Below are 14,254 nucleotides of genomic sequence, written 5' to 3' on the forward strand. Positions count from 1 at the left end.
TGACACCACCATTCCAAAGTGACACAAGAAAAAAAAAAAACATAAAAGCAGGGATTCACTGTTTTCACCTCCGCTCCACCATGTACATTAAGCCATGCGATTTATTATTGTACTTGTGAGTAGATGCACGATATTTATTACACAAAATCTGCAGGTTGCACGTTTGAATGCTTGCTTATCTCTCTTACATGCCCTGATGTACGTGGGGGAGGGGAGATGCAAACAGTAAATCCTTGCTGATGTACCCTGGAGTTCCTGAGTACCATTCAACAACTTGTTGCTGTGATATGCCATACAAATAGATGATTACTGACAACATGCTGCTATAACACCACCTATATGTTTGGTCTTAGCGCTTGGTAAGAGGCTGTAATTGGTGTTGGTGTGGAATTCACTGCTGATGGTCATTATTGAGTGGAAATATATGGCAAGATTTGCAATGATGGTGGAACCCTCCTACACACAACTACTTCTTTTATTTGGACATTTACATGTAGGTGGTGGACTTGCACCAGGATTTATGTTTATTAATTTATGAATTCATATTTTTTCTTCATTTGTGTGTCAATAGGGTTTGTAGTGTCACCCTCCTATATTTATTTTTTTTTTTTTTGAATATTTATAATGTTGGGAACACAGATCACATTTTTTGGAATATTATTATGATCCTTTGTATTGGAATACATATAACCAACATACATCTCATTTAGTAACACAGCACAACATTTGTATTCCTTTTAATTTGGCTTCAGCACTGGTATTATGTGCGGTTCATGAAGACAGCTATCAGAGTTTTAATTTCGATTTTTGTTAGATGCTGGGCACCAAGTGCAGTTTTTCTACCATTTAGGTAATATATCTCAAAAGTCAAAAGGCATGCTCAATGCACATTGTAGTACATAAATAAAATAAAATGTACCCTAAAAAAAATTAAAGCGGAGTTCCGGGCACAAAAACGATATTTTTTTTTTGTTTACTTACCTTGTAATTGAAGATCGAAGATACTCACCTCAGAGTACTTCCTCCCTCGGAGCCGCGGCTCACCCCGTCACTTCATGTCTCGCTATGATTCCTGGGAGCTGAACATCATAGCTCCCAGGAATCAATGCGACGGCACCGGCCCCGCTCGTCATTTCCGGGCGACGGAGGAATGCGGCGCCACACCGGAAGTGACGAGAGGGGCCGGTGCAGGCGCATTCTGGGACAAGAAGACGCGGAAGAAGACACAGAAGAGGACCGCGCCGGCTTCAGCTGCCCACAAGAGAGATGGAAACGCTGTGGAAGAAATTTTATAAGTAATTATTTCTTCTAAAAGGTAAGTGCGAAACGGGACAGATCAGAGGCTAGCCATTGTGGAATGTGCTAGCCCTGACTGTCCCGGGGGTATGTTTAGTAAAAAATGACTTCTGTGCCCGGAACTCCGCTTTAAAACGCTACTAGCATTTATTAAAAGATGAGAAAAGATAAATATTGTATTAGAAGCAAAAGAAAGAAAAAAAAACACTGCTAAATACAATTACAAAGGAAATGTAAAAGTTCTTAGAATATCTTTGTTGGTGTTTCTGTGCATAGTAACAGTTCTCTAGTTAGGGATTTATGTATACTTTTAAATAGATATAAATAAATGTTAGACTGTTTACTACAGGCTTTAGCGAAAACAGGTTCCCGCATTTCGAACATTTCCAGACTTGCAAACACTGGTATTTACTATAGCACTTAAAAAAAAAAAAAAAAAAAAAAACACCCGAGGGAAAGCAAGTGGTAGTTTTTCTGGTCTGGGCATGCTCAGTTGTGTCACTACTGAGGCGTTTGAACTAGAAGTCAATGCTTGTTTGAATTTTTTGAAATATATCACTTTATACTGACACATTTAGAATTCTTTTGAAGCAGTTATTCTTTAAAATGTTCAACAAATGTACAGGAAGTCTAAAATGCCTGAGATCATGTTTTAACCTGTTGCTGACCGCCCGCCGCAGATTTACTGCAGCAAGGTGGCTCAGCTGCGCGAAGTGACGTAACTGTACGTTGGTCACGCACGGGGCTAGGGGGTGCGCTCACCAGCCGTCCGTCCTCGCGTTGTTCTGACATGGTTCAGAACATGATTTTTGGCTTGGACCTGGTGATCGGTTCTTACCAATTGCAACATGTCCTGTGGCTGTGTAATGTAAACACAGGCACAGGAAATTATGCAATCTTCTCTCCTGGAACCCTTTTCGGTTCCAGCGTGAGAAGAGAGAACATCTGCCATGAGTACACAAGCATTAAACTGACACCAGTACACATAGGCACACATTTACCCGCTGATCACCCCCCAGTTAACCCTTTCACTCCTTGTCACAGTGTACACTCGATACTGATAATTTACTTATCACTGTATTAGTGTCACTTGTGACTTCAGTTAGTGTGAGAGACAACTAGTGGTAGTCCCAGATAGGTTTAGGTACCCGCCATACATCCCCTAATAAAGATTTAACCCCCTCATCTCCCCCAGTTAACCCTATCACTCCCTGTCACAGTGTACACTATATACAGATAATTTACTGATCACTGTATTAGTGTAACTTGTGACTTCAGTTAGTGTGATAGACAGTTAGTGGTAGTTAAGAGGGAGTCCCAGATAGGTTTAGGGTACCCGCCATATATCCCCTAAAAAGATTTAACCCCTTGATCAGCCCCCGTTAACCCCTTCATTGCCTTGTCACAGTGTCACTATTATAGTGTACAGATCTTTTTCTGATCACTGTATTAGTGTCACAGGTGACATCAGTCAGCGTTAACGTTAGTTAGCGTCAATACAGGATAGTGTCCAATTGCCCGTCGCATATTTAGTAATACGTTTTAACCCTTTGATTGCTAGCGACACACACACACACTAAACATCTCCAATACTAGTATAGTGTCTGAACGGATTAATATCTTTGATCTGATCATAACTACACTAGCATCCCTATTCCCTAACAATTTAGTATAGTGTTCCCAAAACACAGTGTTAACCCCGACATCTGTCAGCAACTGCGTTTAGCCCCTCCGCCCCCCCAAGAAGTGCAGTATCAGCAGATTACTGTCACATCCAATACACAGCACACTAAACCGCAGCATAAGCAGAGTCAGGTCTAATCTCTGCTAGCACTAGCAGTTACATTTTTTGGTAGCGGTTAAAATAGTCTTTGACAACCAGGTGATTTTTTACCTGTGAGTCACACTAGGTACCTATAAATTTATTGGCCAAAATGTCCAGACAGAGGTACACTAGTGAAGAGGCCTACACGATGCTGAGCATGACAGATGAGAGCGATGGGGAAGCCTCACTGTCAGAATCAGGCTCAGTATTCTAACCTGTAGAGAGCAGCGGCACACTGACAGATAACTCTGATTACGGAGTAGTGGTCCCTGCTAAGGTCAGGCATACCCAACCCCGTTCTTCTGTTGCTGAAGTGCAACAACTGCAGGGTTCTCGTATGCAGCAGAGTGTCGGTGCTAGTGCCGCTCAAACTTCTGGTGAACTGGTAAGCACCAGCGACCTAGTACATCCTGGTCATAGTCAAACCAGCACTGCAGTAACACTTGGTGACGTGGCAAGTTTTTTATAAGTGCAGTTTAAGCTGGTGCAGTGGCTAGCATACGTTTTGGCCCGCAGCCACTAGGAATTTCGAAGACAGGCCCGTAGAGCCCATAGTGTCCTTCCTGATGCGCTTGCAAATCCTGATTGGGAGCCCACCACTTCTGCAGCGCCCGTATTTCCCAATTCACTGGCCAACCCGGAATTCAGGTGGAAACAGCCAGTTTTATTCTCCTTGGTTTTTATGAGCTGTTTTTCACTGAAGATCTGTACAAATCTATTGTGGACTAAAGCAATTTATAAGCCGATCAATTAATCACCACAAATCCAAATTTGACCCTTGCCAGAGAATTTGCATGGAAACGTATCACTGTTTCCGATTGTAGCACTGCCCCCTTGAGGACTGCTGGGTTGTTCACCATGGGATCCCCCTGGGTTACCGATAGCAACTGCCGCATGCACAGTTTAACTCTTTACTATCTGGCTCAGTCAATGAACAGTCTATGGGATGTAGTTGTCTTTGTGGTTTTATTTTAATTGGGGGTGGGAGAAGGTAAGATTGGGATACTCCAAATTTAACTATTCACAGTAGATGAGGACTCCTGTCTGAAAATGCAGCCAGGCTGCAGATTCACCTTGCCACTTGGATTTAGGATTAAGTCTCTATGCAGATGACACAGGGATACACACCTAGTACCCCCTTTCACTTGACCTGCTGACACCCGTCCTCTGACTATCCTACACACGGGTGGCCCCCCTCTGGTCAGGCCCCTAGACATGATCCCCCTGCACTCACGATTCTGGTTTTCGAGGATCTCCAGTGTCTCTACCCCTTCAGTCAGCTCTCATGGACCTCTAGGCTCAGCTCCTTCTGGTCCCCAGGCCGTCTGCCTGTGATCCCATGCCACTGCTACAGAGGAGGAGGCAGCTGCCACCCTCCCCCCGGGACTCTGCTCACCAGCCAAAGACCCCGCAGCACATGTCCTCCTGGCTTTTATACCACACCCCACAATGCACTGAGACAGTCTGTGCCAATCACTGGGGCTGTATCAAAGCCTATGTACCCATTGGTCAGATTTCCTCCACTGTCCAATATGCCTCCTATTGGACCAGTGTGAAACAATCCCTAGACCAGATGAATCACACACTGAGCACTATGAGCAGACCTAACTCACAGATCTTGCTCTCTGGTAGGCAGAAAGCAATATAGATTTGCCTGCTGCTCCTCTAATAGGCAGACAGAGCCAAAACTATACTCTCTCACTAGCACCTACCTAGGAGGGTGCTACACAAATTTAAATCCTTTCTGGGCCTATCCCTCATCATGGGCATTAATAAGAAGAGTGAGTTGCGGTCATATTAGTCCACTGACCAAATTCATCATATGCCTGTGTTCTCTGCTGCCATGGCCAGGACTAGATACCGGCAAATCTTGCGGCTCATGCGCTCCAGTGACAATGAACTCGGCCCCTTGTAAATTACTTCAACCATAAGTTTGCAGCCTTGTATATACCCCAACAAGCTATCTGCGTTGATGAGTCCCTGATTCAATTTTCTGGCTACCTTGCTTTCAAACAGTTTCTCCCCAGCAAGCGTGCCAAATATGGGGTCAAGATGTATAAACTCTTTATAATGTAGTTTCCAGATATATGAGGGAAAATATAGCAATGTGGAGCCTCCCAACTGCCCAGACTACATGGGGAGCAGTGGCAAGATTGTTTGGGACTTGGTGTCACCCTTATTCAGAAAGGGGTACCATTTACACATGGACAATTATTACACAAGCGTGCCACTTTTTAGTCACCTTTTTGATTTTGGAATTGGCGCATGTGGCACTGTGCGACCTAATCGCCGGGGCTTCCCCCAACAGCTTGTAGATTCCTGACTTAGACTTGGGGGGGGGGGGGAGAGAGCCTGCTTGACGTGTAATAAATTGCTTGCAGTGAAGTGGAGGGATACTCAGAATGTTTTCATTCTGTCCTCTATTCACGCAGATACAACAGTCTAAATTGCAACAGAGACTGGTGTTGTTGGGAAGCCCCTCTGTGTCCATGAATACAACCTTAACATTAAAGAGGTGGACTTCAATGACCAGATGATGGCGCCGTACTTAATTGCCCGTAAGGCCAGACGCTGGTACAAAAAAAAGTGTCCGTATACCTATTCCAATTGGCACTGCTGAATGCTTATGCTATATAAAGCCTATTTAACACCTAGCAACTATACTTCCATTTTCTCCATCAGCCCATCCCCCACAGTCATTGCCTTTTGTTTCACTTGACCCTCCCTTCTAGATTGTAAGCTCGAGCAGGGCCCTCTAATTCCTCCTGTATTGAACTGTATTGTAACTGTATTGTCTTCCCTCACATTGTAAAGCGCTACGCAAACTGTTGGTGCTATATAAATCCTGTATAATAATAATAATAATAAAGCGTGTAACGCTCCTGCGTTTTTATATGGTGTGGATTTTCAGCTGCAGAAATAGTTCCACGTCAGCAGTCATGTAAGAGATATGCTGAGACACCATTCCCAACCTCAATGACTCATCATGTGTGGAAGGTCTTATTTCAGCCAGTAAATACACACAATTAGCAAGCTGGTTCTTAGAGTGACTTTATGCATGTGGTAACACAATGATGAAGGTTGAGGGATAGGTTGAGTGGAGGTGGTAGGTGATAGACACTTGAAGGTGAGACAGTAGCAGATGGATGCAGGAAGGTTTAGCAATGTTGTATGGTAGCAGATGATAGAATAGCAGGTGGACATACAAAAGAGATCAACCCAGTGCAGAAAAGTAGCAGTAGTCTCAAGAGCTAGCAATCTAGTTTATGCAGATGTGATAAACAGTCTCTACTATGCAGAGCTAGATAGTGTAAGCTTAGTATAAGTTTATAGAGAATTCCCCTGTGGGGTACTTAGCACTATTAGCGATACAGCCGAAGGGTGGTTCAGGAGAGGCGGATGATCCAGTAGCGGGATACAGGGATCAGCGCAGCGAGGTTCCGTCAGCGAAGTAAGCTTGCAAGCTTCAAGCAAGGTTAGCATCCAGATAAGGGTGTTTGAACGAACACATGTGAGTGAGAGCCGACGCCTTAAATAGCCATCTAGTCCGGCGCTGAGTGATGACAGCTCCAGTCTTAAAGGTGTATGCGCACCTTTCCAAAAGTAAATGGTAGGGCGCATACACTTGTGGAAAGTGTAATTTAGGGTACCAAAGGTACCGGAACATTACAATACCCCCCCCTTAAGGCCTGCTCCTGAAGGCCTCTGGAGCTGGTTTGTCTGGGTATCTCGCATGAAAATTGCGGATTAATCTAGGGGCATGTATGTCAGAGGTGTTTAGCCAGGTGTCGTCTTGGGGCCCATAGTTCTTCCATCTAACCAAGTACTGAAGTCTTCTTCTGTAGATACGAGAATCCAGAATCTCTTTTATCTCGTATTCTTCTCCACCTTCAACTTGTACAGGAGGGGGAGGTGGAATATTAGGCCTTATTCCTTGGTCCGGAACATGGGGTTTTAGTAGCGACACATGGAAAATGGGATGGATTTTTAGGTCCATTGGCAATGTAAGCTGCACTGCAGCTTTTCCAATAAGTTTCTTGATTGGGAAAGGTCCCAAGAACAGAGGTCCAAGCTTTTTGCTAGGGATCTTCAGTCTCAAGTTTTTTGTTGAGAGCCAAACGAGGTCCCCGATAGTATACTGTGGAGAAGGTCTTCTACGAAGATCATAGTACTTCTTTTGTTGACTGTGAGCGTGTGCAATGGTAGTATTTAGTAAACCCAGAGAATCCTTTATTTGGGTAAGATAGTCTGAGGCTACTGGGTTATTTGAAGGAAGGATGCGTGGAGGGAGAATAGAGGGATGGAACCCATAGTTCAAGTAGAACGGACTCTGCTTGGTTGTACTGTGAGTTGCGTTGTTGTAGGCAAATTCTGCCAGGGGGAGAAGATCCAACCAATCATCCTGTTGGTAAGAAGTGTAACAACGTAAATACTGCTCGATGCATTGGTTGACTCTTTCAGTCTGTCCGTTGGTCTGCGGATGGTAAGGAGAAGTGAGCTTCCGCTCAATCCGTAGTATGTGACATAGTTCTTGCCAGAATTTAGAAATAAATTGGGATCCACGGTCAGACAAAAGAGTTTTTGGGATACCATGTAATCTGAAGACATGTTTCATCAGGAGTTCTGCCGTTTGTTTGGACGAAGGTAGTCTGCGAATAGCAATGAAATGTGCCATCTTTGTCAGATGGTCCACTGACACCAAGATGGTATTAAATCCTTTGGAAGGAGGCAATTCTACGATGAAGTCCAATGACAGAACCTCCCATGGAGTTTGGGGTATTGGTAGACTGCATAGTAGACCGGATGGTCTCGTAGTGTCAATTTTGGACCTGGCACAGACATTGCATGAAGAGACGAATTTTTGTATAGATGTTTTCATGTCAGGCCACCAGAATTGCCGAGAAATCAAATTGAAAGTCTTTGTCATACCCATATGTCCTGCCATAGGCACATCATGCGATAATTCCAAGATCTTGGTGCGTAGGGTAGGTGGTATGTAAAGTTTGTCGTTGTAGTAGAGGAAGCCTTCTGCATCGGTAGTTAGTTGTGGTGGGGATGAATCCAACCTTATACCATGCAGAACCTCTTCCTTCAAGGAACGGACAACTCCAATAATGCGTTTGTGAGGTATTATAGGAACGGAAGGAATTTCAAAGTAGTTTTCTTCAGTTAGTCGTGATAGTGCATCCGCCTTTTTGTTCTTATCTGCAGGTGTGTAGGTCACTAGGAAGTTAAACCTTAGAAAGAATAGTGACCATCGTACCTGTCGATGCGAGAGAGTTTTGCTAGTCTGAAGATATTGGAGGTTTTTATGGTCCGTGTATATAATTATTGGTAATTGGGTGCCTTCGAGTAAATGTCGCCAATTCTCCAGAGCCAATTTTATAGCAAGCAGTTCCTTCTCACCCACGGGGTAATTTATCTCGGGACTGCTCAGGGATTTAGAAAAAAAGGCGACTGGATGAAGTGGTGAAGTGGGGGTAGGTCGTTGGGAGAGTATTGCTCCTACTGCCAGGTTTGACGCATCTACCTCCAGAATGTATTGGAGGGATGGGTCTGGATGGCGTAATATGGGAGCGGAAGTAAACCTTGTCTTTAACAAGTGGAAAGCCTTATTTGCTTCTTCTGACCATTTAAATGGTATTTTTATGCTAGTGAGCTGTGTGAGGGGTCTCACAATAGCAGAAAAGTTTTTGATGAACTTCCTGTAGAAATTTGAAAATCCCAGGAATCGCTGTAGCGCCTTGCGTGTAGTTGGTGTAGGCCAATCCTGAATGCAGGATATTTTACTCATGTCCATCTCGATTCCTGTTTTGGATATGATGTAGCCTAGAAAGAGTACCTCGTCTTTATGGAACAAGCATTTCTTCAGCTTCACATAAAGATTATGTGCAAGCAATCTCGATAATACAAGTCTTACATGTCTTATGTGTTCAGACAGGGTCCGTGAATATATAAGTATATCGTCCAGATATACCACAACACAGACATCTAGTAAGTCTTTAAAAATATCGTTTATAAATCGTTGGAAAACTGCAGGGGCATTGCATAGGCCGAATGGCATCACAAGATATTCGAACAATCCGTATCTAGTTCTGAATGCAGTCTTCCACTCGTGTCCATCACGGATTCGAATGAGATTGTATGCTCCTTTCAGGTCTAATTTTGAAAAATAGGTAGCTCCACGCACCTGCTCAATGAGCTCAGGGATAAGCGGTAGAGGATAGCGATCTTTTATTGTGATAGCATTCAATTTCCTGTAGTCGATGATAGGTCTGAGACTTGAATCTTTATTGCGAACAAAAAAGAGTCCTGCTGCTGTGGAAGAAGTGGAAGGTCTAATAAAACCTTTTTCCAAGTTCTCATCCAAATAGGTTTTGAGATGGGCAAGTTCATCCTGTGAAAGAGGATAAACATGACCGAACGGCAATTTGCTATTTGGGAGTAGATCAATGCTACAATCATAGTCTCGATGAGGAGGTAATGCTTGAGCATTTTTCTCAAGAAAAACCTCAGAAAGATCCTGATAACATAGTGGTGCAATCTCATCTGTCACCACAGACAGAATCTTCCCGGAAAACGGGAGGTTACACGTTTCCTCGCAATAACAAGAAGGGAAGGTCAAGGACCGTTTCTTCCAATCTATGGTTGGTTGGTGTGTGTGCAACCAGGGAAGTCCCAACACAATGGGAAAGTGGGGTGATGGTATTAAATCGAAGGTAGAAGTCTCCCTATGAGACTCGTTAATAGTAACTAGAAGTGCTTGTGTCTGATCGGTAATCGGACCAGAGGATAACGGAACACCGGTAATAAGACTTACTGAGACAGGTTTGAGTTTAGAAATAATAGGAATTTTATTTAAAGCAGCAAAACATATATCCATATAATTTCCACAAGATCCTGTGTCAATCATGGCCTTAGTAGTAATCCTGTTCTGGTCCCACTGTAATGTCAAAAAAACAGAAATGTAGGGGTTAGTGAATGAAGTTGTCAATCCTCCTAGAGAGACATGTGAACACTCACCCTTCTTTTTGTTGACTAGGGGACAGACGTTTATCTTGTGATCCGGGGATGCACAGTACAAGGAGAGATTTTCATTTCGTCTTTTGGTTTTTTCCATAGTGGATAGCGGTGGGCGTATGGTTCCTACCTCCATAGGAACGGCCAGACTTCGAGAGGAAACGGATAATGGCATTCCCATCTTTTCAGCCTTTCTTTCTCGTAGTCTTCTATCTATGGTAATACTGAGTTGTATTAATGCATCCAGGGTTTTTGGCAGATCCGCTCGGGCGAGCTCGTCCTTAACGGCCTCTGATAGGCCAAGCCTAAATTGGGTTTTCAGAGATGCATCATTCCATTCTGAATCAAGGGTCCATCTCTTGAACTCTGCGACAAAGTCTTCCACAGGCCTCTTTCCTTGTTTCAAGGATCTTAACTGAAGATCAGCAGTACTCTGCCTATTGGGGTCATCATATAGGCTAGTGAGCTCTGCCAGGAACAAGGCATAGGAGTTGAGAAGCTGGTCGTTTTTCTCAAAAAGAGAATCTGCCCAGGCTCGAGGATCGCTTGATAGGTAAGAAATAATAGTACAAACCTTAATGTGATCAGTAAGGTAGGTACGAGGTTTTAGCAAAAAAAGTAACTCACATGCGTTTTTAAATTCGCGAAATTTTTTGCGATCGCCTGTAAATACCAAAGGGGGATTTATCTTGGGTTCAGGGGACTGAGCAGAGGTAAGTTGTGTCAGTCTAATTACCTGCTGCGACAGAGCCTGATTGTCTTCTTTTAATTCAGCAAGTGCGTGTATTAACGCAGATACTTGCTGTTTTAATTGTGTCACCTGAGTGGTTATTTCTGGAACTATTTCTGCTGAATCCATTTTTAGGTTCGTTCAATCTGTAACGCTCCTGCGTTTTTATATGGTGTGGATTTTCAGCTGCAGAAATAGTTCCACGTCAGCAGTCATGTAAGAGATATGCTGAGACACCATTCCCAACCTCAATGACTCATCATGTGTGGAAGGTCTTATTTCAGCCAGTAAATACACACAATTAGCAAGCTGGTTCTTAGAGTGACTTTATGCATGTGGTAACACAATGATGAAGGTTGAGGGATAGGTTGAGTGGAGGTGGTAGGTGATAGACACTTGAAGGTGAGACAGTAGCAGATGGATGCAGGAAGGTTTAGCAATGTTGTATGGTAGCAGATGATAGAATAGCAGGTGGACATACAAAAGAGATCAACCCAGTGCAGAAAAGTAGCAGTAGTCTCAAGAGCTAGCAATCTAGTTTATGCAGATGTGATAAACAGTCTCTACTATGCAGAGCTAGATAGTGTAAGCTTAGTATAAGTTTATAGAGAATTCCCCTGTGGGGTACTTAGCACTATTAGCGATACAGCCGAAGGGTGGTTCAGGAGAGGCGGATGATCCAGTAGCGGGATACAGGGATCAGCGCAGCGAGGTTCCGTCAGCGAAGTAAGCTTGCAAGCATGGAAGCTTCAAGCAAGGTTAGCATCCAGATAAGGGTGTTTGAACGAACACATGTGAGTGAGAGCCGACGCCTTAAATAGCCATCTAGTCCGGCGCTGAGTGATGACAGCTCCAGTCTTAAAGGTGTATGCGCACCTTTCCAAAAGTAAATGGTAGGGCGCATACACTTGTGGAAAGTGTAATTTAGGGTACCAAAGGTACCGGAACATTACAAGCGTCAGGAAGAAGTGGATCCAATGATAAAAAAGGGGTCTGATACTGCCAATGACACACCTCCATCCCTAAAATTACATACAAAGGAAGGAATTAGCTCTGGGACTTTAAATGAGAAGAGCACAATTGGCCAAAGATAATTTTATTGAGAGTAAAAAATCATCATAAAATACATATACATATGCCAGATCAATTAATCATAGAGTACATGATGGTATACATGTTTGTAAATAGCAATTGAAGTTACATGGTGGTATGAAAGCATCTTAGAACTCACGTTTCGTAAGACACAGCTCACTTCTTCAGGAGTAGATGCGTCTATATATGTCTATAAAGATAATACAACATGATATCAATATGCAGGGCTATTTCCTTCCTTTGGAAGAAGTAAATCCTTCCTAAAATTCCAGGAAGAGATCACCACACAGCCCTTCTATATCCAGAAGGTGCTGTGGCCCAAATTCACAATCCAGATGCAGTGAGCCGGCTGCGTGAGAGGCATTTTCCAGATGTCCTCCATGGTATCCCTACCCATAGAGCACCCCAATGCCCCAATGAAGATGTTGGGTCTGTAAAAAAGGCAGATATAGGCGTGAAACCTGCTATTTTTGTCCCTCCTGACCTGGCCAACCTGGTCTCTGCATCTGGGACTGTTTCTGTCGCTACCCCACACTAGTAGAGTATAAGTATAGGGTACAGCACGCCACAGTCTAGTGCACACTTTCATACTGTACAGGGTCTCGAAAGATGTTAGATGTCTTTCGCATTTTGAGAGACCCTAGCCTGGAACAGTTTTTTTACAGTTACAAAAAAAGTGTAAACAAATTAGGGATACACCGAAATGAAAATTCTGGGCCGAAACAGAAACTGAAAATTCAGGATGCCCTTGGCCAGAAACCGAAACCAAAAATGACTTTTAGATGACCGTAAGTGCTGAAAAATGGGTATCATAATTCATGATACCCATTATTCAGCACTTATTGTCAAATTTGCACATGTTATGGTTAGGAATGTATTCCTGAATCTGTTGCATTATTTGCACATTTTCTTGAGCATTGTTTAGTATGCGAATCATGGTGTTATATTTCATTTGATTATTATCTACTTCTTGGGATTTGCATCACATACCGCTGCATGGAGTATGCGATTCACGTAATTTTAGAGAGAGAGAGAGAGCGCTTTCATGGGAAATTGCATTAGAGAGAGAGAGCGCTTTTATGGGAAATTGCATTAGAGAGAAAGAGAGAGAGCGAGATTGCTGGACCTAAACACACTATTGAGGCAATATTGCAAGCAATGTGCTTTTCACTTGCATCTACAAACACCTTGTGCTGCTGCAATTACAAGGGGGTGAGCTCCAATGGCAAGCAGAACTAGGCTGTGATTGTAAATTTAATCAGTTGTTCTTATGGAGGAAAAAAGGGGACAAGCTGTTTTTTTACACCTGTAGGCTGCACAAGTACATAGATGGCACTGAGAGAGAAGAAAAAAAAAAAACGGCAGACATCCACATTACCTTCCTCCGCAGCGCAAAGCACATGAAGGGAGGAGGTGGGTGGAGCACTTCAGCAATAGGCGAGATGAGATCCTTCACCGCTGTGCATTCTGGGTCCTCTCCTCCGAGACGTCACTGGTTGCTAGACACCAGTCGGCTGGCCATCTAGCAACCAGTGCAGGTCACAATGAAGCGCCCGGCGCCAGATCGGTTCGCAGCAGTCAGCAGAGATACCCGCAAATGACAGGGAAGTAAAGGGCTCACTTTTTACAGATATCAGCGGCCATACATTTTCGGCATCTTTAACCCCATTTCGGCCGAAATAGGATAGTCCCATTTTCGGCCGAAAATATCGGTGGCCGAAATTTCGGTGCACCTCTACCAAAAATAGTTGTCATTTTATTGAGTTAATTTTCTGTTCTTACTCTACTTTTACTGTACTTTATAATATACTGTAATGTTTTATTGTTACTGTATATTCATTGTTAACCATAGTTTTCTTTGCAGATACCACCATTCTACTGTTTTACTGCACTGTATACTTTTATATTGTAATGTTTTTTTGTTAATGCATCTTATTGTTAACAATTGTTTGCTTTGCAGGTACACCCATCAGCTGCAGCGCTGATTTGGTTATTCTGACAACAGCATTTGCTCTCAGCATATACAAAAATCAATGATTGCAGCGCTGTAGGAGGTTTCACCACCACAGTTAAATTAAAAGAGCTTATATGGCAAAGCACAGGGAATGGGATGGCCAAAGAGGGCGGTTCTCTCCTATGCTTCGCCATTAATTTTTTAACACTTTTCTTGGCAGAGATTTCTTCATCCACATTGATCAAATGGAGGAATCTGCTATGTTCTTGCTATGTGCTGAATGGAAAAAAAGAACATTGCATGTATGCCCATCATTAGAAATGGGTGGATGCTGGGA

Source organism: Pelophylax lessonae (genome assembly GCF_965119305.1).
Source record: "Pelophylax lessonae genome assembly, chromosome: 11".
Lineage (NCBI taxonomy): Eukaryota > Metazoa > Chordata > Amphibia > Anura > Ranidae > Pelophylax > Pelophylax lessonae.